This window comes from Sinocyclocheilus rhinocerous, unplaced genomic scaffold (genome assembly GCF_001515625.1).
Source record: "Sinocyclocheilus rhinocerous isolate Xijiao unplaced genomic scaffold, SAMN03320098_v1.1 scaffold1309, whole genome shotgun sequence".
Lineage (NCBI taxonomy): Eukaryota > Metazoa > Chordata > Actinopteri > Cypriniformes > Cyprinidae > Sinocyclocheilus > Sinocyclocheilus rhinocerous.
The window spans coordinates 611,363-629,751 of record NW_015634493.1 but is presented as its reverse complement, the minus strand read 5'-3'; the positions used below and the strand labels follow the sequence as shown (position 1 = coordinate 629,751).

The 18,389-nt window shown below is 35.6% G+C and overlaps 1 long non-coding RNA gene across 1 annotated transcript in view; it reads right to left on the bottom strand.

Moving 5' to 3' along the window:
• Positions 1–639: 639 nt before the first annotated feature.
• The window catches only part of LOC107745706 (uncharacterized), a 31,516-nt gene continuing 13,766 nt past the window's right edge, over positions 640–18,389 (bottom strand). Inside the window, exon 3 of the long non-coding RNA XR_001640623.1 lies at positions 640–657. This is a non-coding gene — a long non-coding RNA (uncharacterized LOC107745706). The remainder of the gene's footprint in view (positions 658–18,389) is intronic.

The window sequence follows — 18,389 nt, the reverse complement described above, 5'->3', positions numbered from 1 at the left end:
TCGATACAATTACAATTAATAAATATTTCAAGCTCCAGAAAGGATATAAAAGCACCATTAAAAAGAAAAAGGTCATCCACAAGACATGTTCACTATATTTTAATTATTCTGAAGCCATACGATAGATTTATACAAGGAACAAACTGAAATTGAAGTCTTCTCTTCCAGTGAGCTGTTTTTGTCCATTTTTGTGATTTAATCATTTAGACTAGTTCAATTTGAATCAATTTGTTCATTTAAAAGAACCGACTCAACTAAGGCAGCGGATGTCAGCTTTGTGGATTTCAACCTTTTTGGTGAATAATGACTTCAATTATGTACTTTCTCCTCATACAAACCTATCAAATGACTTGTATAGAGCACTTTTACAATAGTTTTATTATGTGACCTTTTTGATGTTTAAAAGCTCCAGTCACCATTAACTGTAACTGCATGTGAAAAAATTAACAGTACATTCATCAAAGAATTATCATTTTGTTTTTCAACTGAAAAAAAGAGGAAGCCATACAGGTTTGGATTGACATCAGGGTGAGCAAATGGCAAAATGTTCCTTTTTGAGTGTAATATTTCTTTAATGTTTTAATGAAATCTGACCTCCATGTTTCTCCTTTTTTTGCCCTTGATGTTTCTTGCACCTCTTGTTGTGATTCTCCAACTCTGGAAGGGAAATGTACAACATCAAAAAGGTTTGACACTTGACAGATCTCCTCATTTCATTCTTCAATGAGTTTGTGTCATTTCTCCATGCTGAGGCACTTCTGACAGACAGACAGTTTATTGGCATCAAACTCACAGCACCAACATCTCAGCCTCAAACAGAGAGGATGCATCTTATAAGGGGGTATTACTAATTACTAAAAGGCTTTGACTAATACACATTAAAGGGATTAGCTGACCAAAGAGCATCATGGGATTGTTACATATTTAGACAACATTGGATACATACTGAATAAGATGTACAACTGCAGCAGTCAACCATAAATTCAGTCACTTTTAGTAATATGAAATTATCACAACACGTATTTCCTGCATTTTTTTTTTTATCCCTGAAGTCATCATTTAGTACTAGTCGAGGTAGGTGACAGATATTTAAATGACCTCTGTTATGGTAGGCCAAATTAATGTTGTAAATTTAGTAAAAAAAATAAAATAAAAACTATTCGACTGACAGCCCAACATTTTTTATTTATAAAGCAAATGATAGATTTGTTTCTTACAAACATGCAGCTTTTTACAAGATGTTAATTGATGGTCTGGAGTGGTCTGGATTACTTGTAGATTATTGTGATGTTTTTATCAGCTGTTTGGACTCTCATTCTGACGGCACCCAAAAAAGTGTATATTTTTTTTAATGTGATTGTTGGTACATTTTACCAGTTTTTACCATACTTTCAAAACAAAAATTAAAATAGGAAAAATATGCAATATGAAAATAATTGAAGACAAAATGTGTTTTACTGAGAAAAAACAAGATTTGGTTTTTAAAAAGCCTTTTTCCAAAAGGTACATCTGGAAAAAGGGGGGGTCGTCTTATAATCAGGGTCGTCTTATATTCGGGCCAATACGGTAATTCTAATTTCGAATACTATTTAGGACGGATATTGCGAATTGCGACACAGCAACTGATTCATTCAGGAACGATTTAAATGACTGTCTATGTGAGTGAGTCATTGAATCATTCGCTCATCAGATTCGTTCAAACACACTGATTCATTCTGGAATGCCTAGAGTAGGGAAGGGAAATTCGTGATATTCCATTCAGCTCAGAGATGCGTTATTTTTCGACACACAATTAAGCGTTGTCTTCTTTTAAAATATTTGGTTTAGCGAAAAAAGTGAACTAAAGTCAAATTTTGTCTGAAACCTAAGTTAATCGATTGTTTATTGAACTGTGACCTTGTACCTATTGCTGAATCACTGCCGCTGCTGACACTCGGTAAACAAAGAGCACTCTTGCTCGTGTGACATTGCTTAAACAACACCTCTGAGGCTGACAAAAGATAATAAACTCTGTTTGTCCTCCCTCTCTCCTCAGCATCGTGACCTTGCTCAGCTCTGTGCTCTTGGGTTCACTGGCCACTTTCTTTTGTAACAGATCTTGTCAAATCCAGTCCAGCAGCTATGGGGGCATTATGGGAAATGTTCCATCACTTGCTCTGTGTCTGAAAGCAAAAGGTCACTCACAAGAACAGAGGTGGCACTTTGGGGACATGAGGTTATTATGACAAAGCTGTAAAGTTTGAAGGACTTTAAAGTGTGCTTCTGAAATAAAGGGGAACAAAGACAGCAGGATTTGAAACAGGGTTGTCCACTATTCAGAAATAAATTAGGGATGCCTTTTAAATTCCTAAATTTGAATTTAGATAGTAAACAGGCTTCTACATATTACAAAAGTTTGGGGTTGGTAAGATTTTTTTAATATCTTTGAAAAAGTCTCTTATGGTCACCAAAGCTCCATTTATTTATAATAAACTTATTTATAATAATATTTTTTATAATAAAAGTATTATTTACTTTTGAATGGTAATGAGCATTGAAATGACTGTAATTATTATTTAATGTAATTAAATTTAGTTGCTAAGTTTGTGTTGGACTAATGGAGTTCCTGTTGTATGACTGCGATAAGTTTCTTGGCAATTCAGTACATTTCTGTTCCCACCATTCAAATTCCATTTTAAAGGCATATGGGTGTGGCCAATTCAGTTCAAATTTACGCTCATGAATTGAAAGCAAACCAATTCTTAAATTACAAGTTTGCACAACCCTGATTTGGAGTGGTTTATATTAGATTTTTGTCATCATTTAGTACTAGTCGAGGTAGGTGACAGATATTTAAATGACCTCTGTTATGGTAGGCCAAATTAATGTTGTAAATTTAGTAAAAAAAATAAAATAAAAACTATTCGACTGACAGCCCAACATTTTTTATTTATAAAGCAAATGATAGATTTGTTTCTTACAAACATGCAGTTTTTTACAAGATGTTAATTGATGGTCTGGAGTGGTCTGGATTACTTGTGGATTATTGTGATGTTTTTATCAGCTGTTTGGACTCTCATTCTGACGGCACCCATTCACTGCAGAGGAGCCATTAGTGAGCAAATGATGTAATGCTAAATTTCACCAAATCTGCGCCGAAGAAGAAACAAACGCATCTACATCTTGGATGGCCTGAGGGTGAGTAAATTTTCAGCACATTTTCATTTTTGGGTGAACAATTCCTTTAAAATAGCAAGAAAAATCATGTTCTCCATAATAGAATTCAAAAAGAGAGCATGTTTACATTCGCAGTAACAGCACAGTTCTTCAATCACATATTTATGACAAGCCCTGTACACAGTGAATAAACTTTCCCCACATTCTGCATATGCAATGCCTCCTTATTGCTCTCTTGCCTTGTTTTCTTGCACTGCAGCATGTTCTATCAGGGCAAATTGATGTTCTGCATTTACTAATGCCCGAATCAATGTCTAACATCCACCACTGCCTACTTGATTCACATGCATGAAAGAAAAATAACCTTATAACCGTTTATGCTCAGTGTCATTATGTTCTCATATCTTTCAAATCACCTACTAGATGACAAATGATTATTCACAATTGGAGAAAAAATATTGACACCACCAAGGGATTTCATCATTAGTATCGATTCATACAAATCTACAGCTAGACAGCCTGGAAGATAAAATGTTCCTTTGTTCAACTATGTAAGGTACCAGAAGGTCATGCACTCATACAGGAAAACTGTAGATGAATGCGCCCAGGGGCAAAATTAGAAAACAATCCTCATCAGAGCTTCATTTTTAAATATATGATGTTGATTGCAGGGTACTGTATAGTAACTAGAAACACATTACATTCTTGTACAGCTAACTATTTTTCTATGTTGTTAGAAACGCCTCAGTACACAACGTACTGCTAGTATTAGCCTATACTAAGTAGTATGGTATTAAATCAGAATTTCAGAAAGAAACCTGACAGAAACACTCAGTACATTCAGAGATTGAGATATCAACCTGATGCCTCGAGGGCTTTCTGTCCTCTCCACTTGTATCCCTTGTCATTTCAAACATGGCAAAAACAAATATATCTCATATTCTCATCCACCAGATCAAGAAACTCAGTGTTTAAAGGAATACTTTACCTAGAAATCAAAATTCTGTCATTATTAATTCACTCTCACAATGTTCCAAACCCATACGCAGCTCTTTTTATTACGACAATGAACTGTCAACCTCCAAAAAGAAAAAAATGAATAAATAAATTATAAAACACCAACAGAGAGGAAGATTTGCAGTGAATAAAGACTGAATGTTGGTCTGTTCCTCACACAACACTATCATATGGCATCAGAAGACTTGGAATATAAAGCACAAGTCATATGGAACATAAAGTCATAAAGGACCCTTGAAAATGTGGTTCAAATGGATTCTGGGAAACATTTAAAGCACATAGTTTTAGCCATTTGATTTAAGCTTGATTTTTTTCCATCAACACAACAGTGTTGACACTGATGACATTATAAACATGAGACACTGTCTTCAAAATAGTATCAAACTAATACATGCAAATTGCTATTTACAATTACAATGATTCCATAAGGACAGCTACAATGTAAAAATAAATAAATAATAAACAAACAAATAAATACATAAATCGTTCTTTCTTTACAATGCGCTTTTAAACAGTACAGGCATAGGGGAATAATATATAAATGATAAATCTATTATTCCTTCAAAAACTGACCAGAAGAACGAATTTCTGTAGACAGTATGGTAAAGAATACATTTGCACATACCTTGATGTCTTAGATGTCTTGATGATGCTAGTACCCGTCAGGTTTTGGTCGGTATTTCAGAATATAACAATTAGTTATGTTCCTCTATTTTGATCGACTGAGCAGCGTTTCAAAAGCCTTAATATTCAACCGCACAAGAATCTTTCGCTTTTGGCTTGTCTGTTTTTGCATGTTTTTAGACAGACTATCAACATCTACATTTGCAGTAAGGATTTTTAGCAGAAGTTACATATTTACACCAGTAGGTGGCAAAAAGTGATTGTCTTTATGAGTGAATCATTCATTCAACCGACACGTTCAAACACACTTGCTGCGTCCCAATTCGCCTACTTATACTATGCCCTAAAAATATGTACTCTTTTTGTGAATAAAAAGTACAATCTTTTGAGTATGTAGCAGAATAGTAGGCAAGCTTTGGGACATACTACCGTGTGTGGCCAATTCAGTTCAAATTTACGCTCATGAATTGAAAGCAAACCAATTCTTAAATTACAAGGTTTGACAACCCTGATTTGGAGTGGTTTATATTAGATTTTTTTACAAAACAGAAAAAAAAACTGTTAAATACCTGAACACCAAATTACTGCTCATAAGATGTTTTTGGAAGTTCACAGAGCAAAGTTTTGAGTGTGAAACTCCCAAACAAGCAGCATTTTTCTTCTCAGTCTTCGGGTATGTCCCCTGGACAATGCATGATGCTTCAGTCTAGATCAGGGATCCTCAAATCTGGCCCACGAGATCCACTTTCCTGCAGAGTTTAGCTCTAACCCTAATCAAACACACCTGAGCATGCTAATCAATGTCTTCAGGATCATTAGAAAATCACAGGTAGCTGAGTTTGATCAGGGTTGGAGGTAAACTCTGCAGCGCATTGGCCCTCCAGGGCAAGATTTGAGGAACCCTGGTCTAGATGATTAATGCTGCTGTTCTATCATCTTTAACTCTAGAGCAAGGGTGGCGAACGTCGGTCCTGGAGAGCCGCAGCCCTGCAGAGTTTTGCTTCAACCCTAATCAAACACACCTGAACAAGCTAATCAAGGTCTGAAGGGTTACTAGAAAGCTACAGGCAGGTGAGTTGTAATTAGGTTTGGAGCTGAACTCTGCAGGGCTGCGGCTCTCCAGGACCGGAGTTCGCCACCCCTGCTCTAGAGCAAGACCAGGTTTGGACTAACGGCAGTCAGCCCAGCCAGACTGATTACTTGGAGAAGAGAACTAAATAGTACTATTTAATAATACTAATTACCTGCTCAAGAAAAGGCAGATCGTTGGCACCGCTGTTACACTGGTGTAACGAATTCAGTCCACTGAAGGCGAGAGTAGTGAAGAACCCAAGTGCAGTTTATTTACAGTGTGATCCAAATCCAAACAAGATACACAGATTTGACTTGACTTGACATGAACAGACTTGACGAGGCATGAACAGACTTGACATGAACAGACTAGATTCACCAGCAGCGGGATAAATACATTCAATACACGACGACCGACAATGGCAACATGATGGCTACTTATAGGAAACAAGAGGGTCACATGACAAGAACAAACCAATGGGAAACAAGACACATGACTAAAACAACCAATCAGAACATGACACATACACAAGGCTGAGATACATGAAGGCAAGGGAAGTATGACACAAACAGCATAAAACAATTACAAAATAAAAGACATGGAAACATGAACAAGACAAAACCCAAACACCACATTACAACTGGCTTGCTCAGACTGCTCTTTTGAGAACGGCATGACATATAACAGAAATGGTGTGACCTGCACAGACAGACTCTCTGAATTATATTTCCTGGGATTACTGATGTTGAATTCCTGCTTAATATGCTTGCTTTTTTTGTTGTTTTTGCTAAAGACAAAGAGGGGAATTCACTAAGATTGAATTGTACCCATTTTCTTTAGCACCCAATTCACTAATGGATTTATGTAAATTAAGGAACAATTCTCCAACAACAAAATTAAAGTGAACATTGCCCACCACACAACCACCACACACCAGTTCTCTGCATGGGTGGCAATGTTTACTATAGTGTTCGGGACAAAGGAGTTTTAATTTGGCACTCATTTTCAAACTGAGAAAATCAAAAACGAGACACTTGTGAAGTTTGTTCATTTGTAGTGTGGACAGCTTGTTTGTAGAGGAGACTGCCATCTAATATTACAATTCGGAACAATTGGAAATCTAATCAGAGATGAGGCAATTAGCTTCCTTCTCACAATATTCTGTGAAGTTTGTTTGTCCAGCTTTTAGCCTTGTACTCACCTTGATTAGCACTTTAATGTTTGAACCTTAAAGTGGTTTCGTCCTACATTTATATGCTGAAGTGTGCACATTTTTAATGTTAAAAACTTATTTTATTCTATATGCAAAGTGACATATAAATAAGCTGTTAGTCGAACATCACAACCAGAACATCACAACAACACTGGCATTGTGGTGGGACTATCTGTTTGGCTAAACAAAGGCAGAGAGTTTGGGAAAACTTCAATATGAGTGAAAACACTCATAATTATTTTGCGAGTGGCACAGAAATTACACACTTCAACTTTAAGCAACTCTGTTATGCAAACATTTCTGACTCCAGATATTGAGAACAAACAACACAAGCATCTTTCAAATCAGGTTTTGAAAGACCACAGCTGCCAGATCTCATGTACAAAGCATGCATTCTGTCTAATAGAACATAATTACTCTCACCCACACAAGCCAATATGATAATACACACGTTCTCTTTGATGCTTTCAGTGTGAGAACAGAGAGACGGGGCATGCTGATAAGATGTTTGGCGAAGATGTGGCATGTTTTTCTGCTCGGTGTCAGTCTCGGCTTCAGATCAGGATGATTCATTCTGAGCTCTTCACTTTAATTGCAAATTGCCTGCAGCATAAAGCTTCACTACCAACAAAATTAACTATTTACTACTTGATTGCCACAGGCATGCAGTTAGCACACGCTTCATAGGGACAGTCTGAGTCTCACAGATGTTCCCTGTCACAGTAAAAAAAAAAAAGCACAGTCTTCCAGGTGCATTGCAAGATGACCTTCAGCCAAAGTAAGAGGGATAAATAGAGAGAAAGAATGCTGACTTGCTGTAGGGACAGTAAAAGAAGAAAAAAAAACTCAGCCATTTGTATCAAAATTATCATTAATTTTTAACAAACATATGTTTTCATGGTGTTTACATCACCACTATAAACCCAGTTGGACCGGATATCTTAGGTAAACACTCACAGTGGGCTTGTGATGCTTTGGCAAGATCTTAAAAATAAAGTTGGTCCCAAGAGCTCTAAAACTCCATCTTTGCATCTTAGAGCAACAGTTCACTCACAAATTGTCATAATTTACTCACCCTCATGATATTCCAAACCTGTGCACGCCTTGCTTTCTTCTGCACAACACAAAAGGAAAGTCAATATAATGAAGTTCAAATGGGGATCCTTCATATCGAGCTCCAAAAGCATCATAAAATATCAAAACTATAGTCTACTTGTGCACTATATTCTTCTGAAATCATAAGAGATTTGTGTGATGAAAAGATACGGATGCATATACATTATGTCCTTGGTGTATCACATTTGCATATTAAAAGTTAAAAGAGGCATAACACACAGTTTAGAAGAGACTGCATGTAGAAATGTATGCTAAAAATATATGCTGGTAGGGAGCTAAAAAAAAAATGTGTGTGCCCTGTTACCAAACCTCTTACATATAAACAGCATCCGGCAGCCTCAGGTGTCCACTTTTTTTAAAAGGTCAACTCAGCTAAACTGCCTTGCAGTACACAGCAGTTGTTTGTTCCATAAAAAGCACTATTTAATACAAGTAGGTTTTTAATAAAAGCAACCTTACAATAACCTTTCTGAGGATTTCAGAAAGCATGCAAGGTAACAGCATGATCCATCTTTGTGTCTAACAAGACGTTTAGTGTCAGGGCAGAACTCATGCCCTCACACTCATTTTGTCATTACCAAACCAATTGTTGAGATTACATAACAATAACTTTGTTATATCAACCTATTCAATATGGAGATAAATGTATTACTGCTGGACAGGCGGTTTCAAAGCATCATGATATATTTGCTTTGTTTCTCTGGATTAGAGGGAAATTTGAACATGTGATCCAGCTGGGAATCTCTGATAGAGCTCTTAGCCATCTGTGTATACTGACCCTTCTCTCAGATCTGTGTTAATCGAAATGTCTTTCATTGTCCTTGAGCACGGACGGATGGATGGATGGATGGATGGACGGACGCTGTTTGATCTACAAAGACACTTAAGAAATACATATATACTAGTCTATATAAAAATAGCCAAATTTATTTATATACATATGCTACATGTGTATCTAAGATGAAGCCTACACATTATTTTTTCGTCTTGTGCATTTTGGTGACGGCCCTGGTAGGAAATGCTCTGTTTACTTGCATGTCATTGAAAATATTATGAACGGTTTATGTTTTTTGTGTGGCAGTCACGCTATAGACAATTGGTCAGAATCGAATATTTAATTAAAATATCAGTTTGGATTACGTCTCATCGCTAAAGGTTGCGATAACCTATGAAACCATAGCGTGTGATATGGTCCTCCAATCCAATTTGTCAAGTCGAATTGTAATTCCATCTCTGGTTTGCCTTACAAAAAACAATTTGCTCATGCTAGTGCATTAGCATATTTGCACTCTCACACCGCCTGCGGCAAATGTTATTTAAACTAATCTGATTTGTGCAGATGCCCAGATAAATAAGCCAAAAGATGCAAACCCTCCAGCACAATATTTCCATTCAGGTTGTAATAAACTCATCCCTCTGCAATAGATCTTACTTGCTCAGGTTATTTTGGTGACATTGGCTGCAAGACAAACCGGGATCATATGGAGAACATCAGGCGAAGATTTACCTGTTACTCTGCAAAAACATGATAATGTTTCTTGCACCACAGTGAATAAGTATTTATAGAATGGAATGCTGCAGCTGCTGACCATGCTTATTTGAAGTACCACTAATAGGTTAAATTAAAAATATAATCTTGTAGAAATGTACCAGATTCAATTCAAGTTAAGCGCTACCGATAACATTCGAATTATTACATAAAATAGCGTTCCAAAAGTCCTGGGGCCAGTTGCATAAACATAGTCATTATGTTAAGACTGAATTGTCTGACCAAATAGCAGTTAGCTAAAAGACAATCATCTTAGTTTTAATTCTCAATTTAGACCAATACGTTTTTATTCAGCTGACTTAAAATTTTCTCAGTCTAAAAGAAAACAATTTGATGACTAAAGCGGACGTAAACTATGTTTTGTGAATGTGCGAGACTTCCGATTCATTCCCTGCTAGCTGTAAGAAGAATGACAAAGTGCAGTAAACAGTAAAACTATATGCGCTACAAACCAATATGTTTATAATTACAACCAGGGTTTGAAATTAACACCCGCCAAATGCGGGTAAAAATCTGTGGCGGGTAACGCTGTCAAATCACTAGCCAATTTGGCGGGTTACTTTTCGTAAGTTATGTTCACTAATTCATTTCTTGGGGAAGTACATGCAAGCCAAATCTTCGCAGGTTTAGAGCAAATACTGAACTCGTGAGACATCATGACATTATCCAGTATATTGCAAAAAAAACAAAAACAAACAAAACACACCTTCAGAGGCATGCATATGCGACATGATGAAGTCTGGTTAGACCAACACAGGCTTTAATGCGCGTGCGCATTTAGAGTGTGATCTTTCACGGCATGATTCAGTCTATTAATATGCATTAAGTACGCGACTGTCTTTATGAGTGACTCACTGAATAATTTATTCATCTGATACTTTTAATGATTCATTCAGGAACAAAGCAAGTGAATCATTTGTTTAAATTATTCATTCAAAAACATTTTCAGTCGCTCGTGGCTATTTAAACAGTGAACATTTTATCTATTTGTTTTTAACTAAGGCATGAGCTAAAATTATTTTCTGTGCTAGTATGCCACAAATGCTGTCGCTAGAACTCCACTTATACTGAACACGTATCAGCAACAGCAAAGCTACACTGGCATTGATTCCTCAGTTAAAAAAATTATATAAGTTCAGAGAATATTAAGTATTTACTTTGATGCAAATGTTGTTATTGTGGTAGCTTCAAGAGCTGCAACATGATGTCTACATTATCTTCACAAAGTAAAGGGACATTACTCGTGTTTGATCTGCCAATGTCCAAATACGTGTTGAACGGTTGTCCTGCTGTTACATGTTTTTACCAAGCGGCAAGTCTCTCTCGTGAAGCCAACACGGAAGTGACTAAAACTGCAATTAGACATGCGTGTGTGTGTGTGTGTGTGTGTGTGTGTGTGTGTGTGTTTTCCTTTGAAAAAGTTTCCCCAGAAATACTTCGCTATTTAATGCATTTTTCCTTACAAATTGTATTATCAGCATAACAATTTGCCATCTTTCTAGAACAATGTGCATTTATGTTCAAATTGTAACATAAATTATCGAGTGTATTTATTTTTATTTCTTTATTGCAAAACGCTAAAACTGGCACCGTTTTGGAGAGAAATGTGCTCTCATTTTAACCCATATCATGGTGTGTGATGCTGAACTATGAGTTTCTAATGGTGTTTGTATTTGCACTGTTCTAAACATTAATATTTTATGTGCAACAACAGCATGCTGTCTCAGTGGCCTTACACATGATTTTAAATCTATTTTTACAAACTTTATGATTTAAATGGGGATGATTGTACTGAGAGTAACTTTCATCTTTTCTTCAACTGCATACTTTTTCCGTGCTGTTTTGATGTATTTTAAAGAGTTGGCAGTCAAGGGACCTAAACAGCAGTGTATAATGAGGTTCATAAAACCAGTGGACTGGTTAGTCGAAAACCTCCTCACGCTCCTTCATATATCCGACTGAACATCAGCAATACATATTAATTTACAACGTGCAAGCAGCCAAAACAGTGGCTGGCACTGTTTATTCCCACCATCCTCAGTCAGATCTCTCTCAGGTGGAGAAAAATAGACTGTTTATGAGCTGTTGGTAAACAGTCTGACTCACTGCTTTACACTGAAGCTCCTTATATTAATATCATAAATATACTGTATATCAATTCAATCTCGACTCAGCTTGTGTTAAAAGTGTTGATTCTCTTGGGAACAGGAATTCCATTTTGTCCACTGTAGAGGACATTTATTTTTAGGGAGATTCTCTGCCATATGCCACAGTTCCAGATCTTAAAGAGGACATATGCAGTTTTTCAGAGATACCAAATGTTCATAGTTACCAAATTTTTTTTGCTTGCTTTTCACAAATAAAACCCCTATAAAATAAATTAAATAACATCAAAATAAAATAACAAATATGTAATATAAAATAATATAAAAGAATAAAATAAATTACCCCCAAAGCACTAGTATACAAATATTACACATAAGCACCCATTTTTGGCCCAGGACATGCGATTTGCTTCTGCATGTCAGGTAAAGTAAATAAATAAATACATACATGCATAAATTTTGTTAGCTGGTTCTATTATCTCTGTCATGGAGAAATATCACATCTGCAGAGCTTCAGCTGCATACGCCAGCTGCGTTTGTTGGGTATCAATTACAATATAGTAAACTTGTTCCAGCATACTGGCTCTCCAAAACCATGGTATCACATCTGCATTTTTACAGGAAAAAAAAATAAATAATAATACTAATAATAATGATAATAATTTGCTTGATTACAGAAAAAAGAAGATTAAGACAAACAGTGTAGGAAGACAGACACATGTAACTAATTCTTTCTAAACATTATTTTCATCTCTTTAGCACCTCTCAGCTGTATTAACATGTCACATGTCTTTTTAAATCTGACATATGTCACGCTCTTGTGAAGGGAGGCGCACAAAGAAGAAGATAATCTAAATAATGTTTAACAGTAATCCAAGATGATGAAGATTCATACAAAACACAGGGTAACAAAAGCAACATACACAACTAATAACCAGCAGCTAACTGAACTGAAAGGGGAACTTAAAGGTCCCCTGAAATGCTTAGAAACACGTAGCTTTACTCTATGTGTTGACGTCATTTTAACTGAAACAGGAAGACAGGGCGGGACATATCAAGCAGCCCCGCCCCTTTTTAAAATAGCCAATAGCGTTAGTTTATATCACAGCTTGGGCTAGAGCCGGTCAAAAAAATCGTTGAGCCGTTTTGGCGGAAGTGACAAACTGCAAGCTTTGAATGCTTATATCTTCTAAATGCAAATGTTGTCACTGTTTTGACGCACACTGCCTTATAGATAACCTTAAGACATATATTGATACAAACACCCAAAAAAATTTAATTTTGATTTCATGGGGACTTTAAGTAGGGTGAGATAACGAGGGACAGACAGATGAGGATGATAACTAATCAAACACAGAAGAACTGAATGAACTAATCAAATGAGGACAGAAACTTAAATGAAAACACCACAAAAGAAGTCCATGATTGTGACAACATACATCTAGTGGGCAGCTATTTGGTAGTTTTATCTTCACCAGCATGAGCTTCAGGCTGTGCTTGACTTAAATTATTGTTTTGGACCATAACTATGTATTTCTGTTACAAATATAAACAAATGCATGCTGTATGTAAGTGAATGTGGAATACAATAATAAATATTTACAGGCCACTTTGAAGAAACAAGATTTTAATGTGTCTCTAAAACCCTAGCTGTTCAATAAGCTTTAATCCCTTAAAAATCACATCTTGTCCTACAAAAAAAAAAAAGAAATTGGTTAAATAGATGTGATTAAGCACTACAATTCTTTTGAATTTGGACCAATAAGCAACCAGCAACATGTCAATTTTAAATGTTTGCTTATTGTTAGTTAAAAATGCGTAGTAAAAATACTGTATCTATTTATACAGTATATACAGACCAAAGCACTGCAGAACATCTGATCATGTCTCACTGTGATCCTGTGTGCTCTCCCTACTCTGTTATTTGTCATGCTGTGATGGATGGGCTGCTAGTTTGAGTTTCTTGATTAATATTCTGCTCACTCTCCAGCTATAGTGTCTTATGTCACAAACTGGGAGTTTGGTCAGTAGGGGACAAAAGGTCAGGTGATATATCAGGTCCTTCCAGATTCCAAATATAAATCTAATATAATGCATTTTTAACCTGGTTCACCAACAAAACCCAAAGACTGGAACAAGTGGTTAATAAAAGTGTTTGAAATGATACATCCAAACGTCATTCACTTAATCGTTTTGTTCGAAAACATAGACTCATTCAAGAAATGAAACAACGAGACTCACAAGGTGCATTTTATAACAATAAAAATCACAATTTTTAATTGCTTGCCATTAGTGAAAATTATGAAAATAAAATACAATAAACTATATTGAATAAACTATTTAGATGGATATATATATATATATATATATATGTGTGTGTGTATGTGTATATGGATAGATAGATAGATAGATAGATAGATAGATAAAACACTGACATGACATGAATGAATGTTTTTTGCAGTTGGTTATACAACAAAGGTAATCCCAAGGTCCTATTTTATTTCATATTTTGAACAGATTGTAATGTTTACTTACCCAGTGAGTTTCATAATGTATCACACAATAGAAGTTAAGGTTACTCCTCTGAATCCGGAAAACTCTTTCATGATGCTTTTAGGAACTTGCCTTTGTGTCTAAATTTAAAGTGAAAGACTTTCAAGAGAAACCAACACTGGGTGATTTTTTTGGTTCACACATGAAGAAAGTTGAATTGAACATTCTTGCTGAATGATTTTAATATCTGCCAAAATATGATGGGATAATCAAAAGAACCTTCAAAGCCGCTCTAAATGAAATAAACCCTCTCACAGCGGTTTTCTGACGGACAGAATAATTGGACCTCAGTCTGACAAGTTTAAACAGTCCAAGAGGAGATTCTGACTCAGTAATTGACCATTAGATCAACAGGAGATGAAGAATTGCGTCTGATGGTCTGCATGCTTTCAAAGAATCAACAGTTATTGGCTAGATAAAATTAGACAGATATTTTGCAGGGAATTCATGCACATTACATTTTCAATAACAGCACGGAAGGTTATTGGTAATGACATGTAAAAGCTGCAATGAAACAAAAACCCATCCAGATGGAATATTAAATGAAATGGAAACTCTTGGTATCATTCACCTTCATTTGCATTCAAGGGTGTAAACTGAATTATTCATGAACTCAGAGGTGTATAGAGGTCTCATCAAGATGTTTTGATTCAAAAACATTTTACACCATTATCCATTAAAGCATCACATGGGAATACTGCACAACTTCGAAGTCTATAAGTGCACTTTTAAAAGCACAAAAGCTTACATGTGGTCTACATTAATCTGGCTGTTTTAAAATGTTATGCCTTGCTGTATTTTTTATTGGTATTATATATACACCTACACAACCGAGCAAAAAAAAAAAAAAAAGGAATTTCAAGTAATTTCAAAATTATTTAAAAACACAAACCCCTTCATTTGCATTCAAGGGTGTAAACTGAATTATTCATGAACTCAGAGGTGTATAGAGGTCTCATCAAGATGTTTTGATTCAAAAACATTTTACACCATTATCCATTAAAGCATCACATGGGAATACTGCACAACTTCGAAGTCTATAAGTGCACTTTTAAAAGCACAAAAGCTTACATGTGGTCTACATTAATCTGGCTGTTTTAAAATGTTATGCCTTGCTGTATTTTTTATTGGCATTATATATACACCTACACAACCGAGCATAAAAAAAAAAAAAAGGAATTTCAAGTAATTTCAAAATTATTTAAAAACACAAACCTGCCAATTAAAAATGTCAACAATGGTGTTGTCAATGTAATTTTCAGAGTTCTTATATGGAAGTTTTCCAAAAACCCAATTGTTAAAAATCCTGTTAAAATTGGATTATCTCTTGTCCTTTGATAATGGATATTCCAAAAGCAGATTGGATAGTTTGGTGGTTTGTATTATCCTATATTATGCACATACATCAGAGAACATGGCAACTATTGCTTCCAAGCGTAATGTCTCCCATGCTGTGGTTTTGCAGCATATTCATTTTCACAAAACAAAAATACAACAACTAAAATGGCTCAATAATCTATCTTATTGAATGTAATGGAAAATTCTTTGAAGAAACAAATTAAATCCTGCTGAAATCATTATAGCTGAAAAATGTTGAGGCAATTACCAAAGGTGGACTCCTGCCACTGCTTGCTCTGAGGAGCTCTTAATGCCCTTCCCATAATGCAACAGTTTGGAAAGGTGTTTGCCTTTCCATTTTATGGGAAACGGGTTTTCAAAAGTGTTCTAGAGTGTGTTTATGACCATATTTGAGAGTGTGCATATTAAGTGGTTGAATCCCAACAGATGCATGCTAAGAGAATCTATCAAATAAATATTCTGTCATTTTAATTAATCACTTTTAAGTAATTAAAACCTCTATTTTTGTCAGTGCAACACAAAAGAGTGAGTAAATTTAGATTTTTGGCTGAATTGTACTTTTAGCAAGCATATTAGATAGCAGGGTTATTATTAGATAGCAGGATTGATCTACTCTGCATTGATAATCTATTCAGTTTTAAATTCATTGCAGATCTGGTAACCACATTATCAACTATCCAATGATTTATGGGCTTCATTATTGAATAAAATGGGGAGAAACTAAGTGTAAAAACAGTGGCTCTTAATGCATCTCATATACCGCATATTGTTCTGAACAATAAAACATATATGGTACAAAACAGCTTAAACTAGTGTATGCTGAATGGCTGCTGTACATGGCGGAAATACTCTTGCTTTGCCATTAGAGTTTCAGATCAATGCGCATCATTTGACACAGACAACACACTTTGTCAGCAACGTTTAACACAGTTCTAACATCTTTCCTCTGACAGATTCATCTCGCTTGTGTGTAGTGACGTGTGAAGAGATTTAGATGCCAGCACTATCAGGGTACAGCTGAAATTGTCCAGATGAGCAGCAAAACTTCTTACACAAAAATAAACCCTGGTCACAAAAAAACCTTTAAGTGAAAAAGTCTAGTATTTAAAATACCAATTAAAATGGATAAATTATGGATAGGTTTTATGGATAAATATGGATTAGCATATTTAAACATTTATTATTTAACATATATATATATATATGTGTGTGTGTGTGATGTGTGTGTGTGTGTGTGTGTGTGTGTGTGCGTGCGTGCGTGCGTGCGTGTGTGTGTTTAAACATAAATACAAATTTTAATATTTTACATTTTACAATGAATAATCATTATATTTTGCACAACCACATCTAAAATGTCATTTTATGACATTTAAGTAAAATGGACTAAAATGAATGAATGTGACATAATACGAAATACTGACTAACTTTGAAGGACATTTGACTCAAAACAACAACAAATTGTGCAAAGGAAGTATCATCAAGTCATTAAAAGTCATTAATAATCAAAATAACCAATTCTTCCACCAAGTAACATCATTCATTAGCCTAACTGCAGGCCATTTACAGCTGGGACACAGAAAGAATATTTAATGTGTTCACTGGTGGGCAGGTTTCAGACGTGGCTCCTCCAAAAAGAATTCAGAGTCTGTTCTTTCCTTTTTTTTCTAAAAGTAATCGAACAAAAGGGACTCCATGTCTCCGTTTCTAAACCTCCATCCTCCAGTTCTCTATATTTTCTGGGTGGCGTGCCGGTTTTGAATGGCACTTCAGGGGAGCTGAGCCCCGGCTGTAGCATATGTTCCATCCCGACTACACACTGTTCAACAAACACTCACCTAACTCTTGCCTTCCTCTTCTGTCCCCAACCCCCTTACAGATATCCTCTCTTGTCTTTTCTCCTCTATCTCTTTATCTCCCGCTCATTTGACTATCCTTGCACAGATGATTTGTATTCATGCTGATGTGAGCTCCTGCTCCCCGCGCTCTCAGAAGCCTTGCTAAGATGGCTGGAGAACTGTTGGATTCTTAGCAATCTCATATGCCACATTAACAATCCCATTGGCTCTCACGCCAGTCATTGTTGTTTCAGTCAGTGGTGTATAAAGTACCTGAAAGCCATACTCAAGTAAAAGTACAGATATCTTACCAGAAAATTACTTTGGTAGAAGTTGAAGTCACCGTTTAGAATATTACTTGAGTAAAAGTCTTAAAGTATGTGATATTTATTGTACTTAAGTACGAAAAGTATTTTTAAAATCTTAAACATACTTAAGTATTGAAAGTAAAAGTACAAGTAAAAGCAAAATGGAAAAAAAGCAAATAAATGTAGCTCAGAGGGGACATGGATGCATTTAAACTGCAGTTACAGATGCATAAATAATGTTTTGTTTTTAACATAAAACGTTGAATACTGATATTTGAAATTATTTAAAACATGAAAAAATAGTAGAAATGTGAAATTAAAACCACCAGTAGGTGTCAACAAATGACTGTTAATGAGTGAGTCTTTGAGATTCAACTGATTCTTTCAAACGGCTGATTCATTCAGAAACAAAGCATTTGACTGGTAATGAGTGAATCACTGAATCATTTTTATCAACCGATTCGTTCAAAAAGCTGATTCAT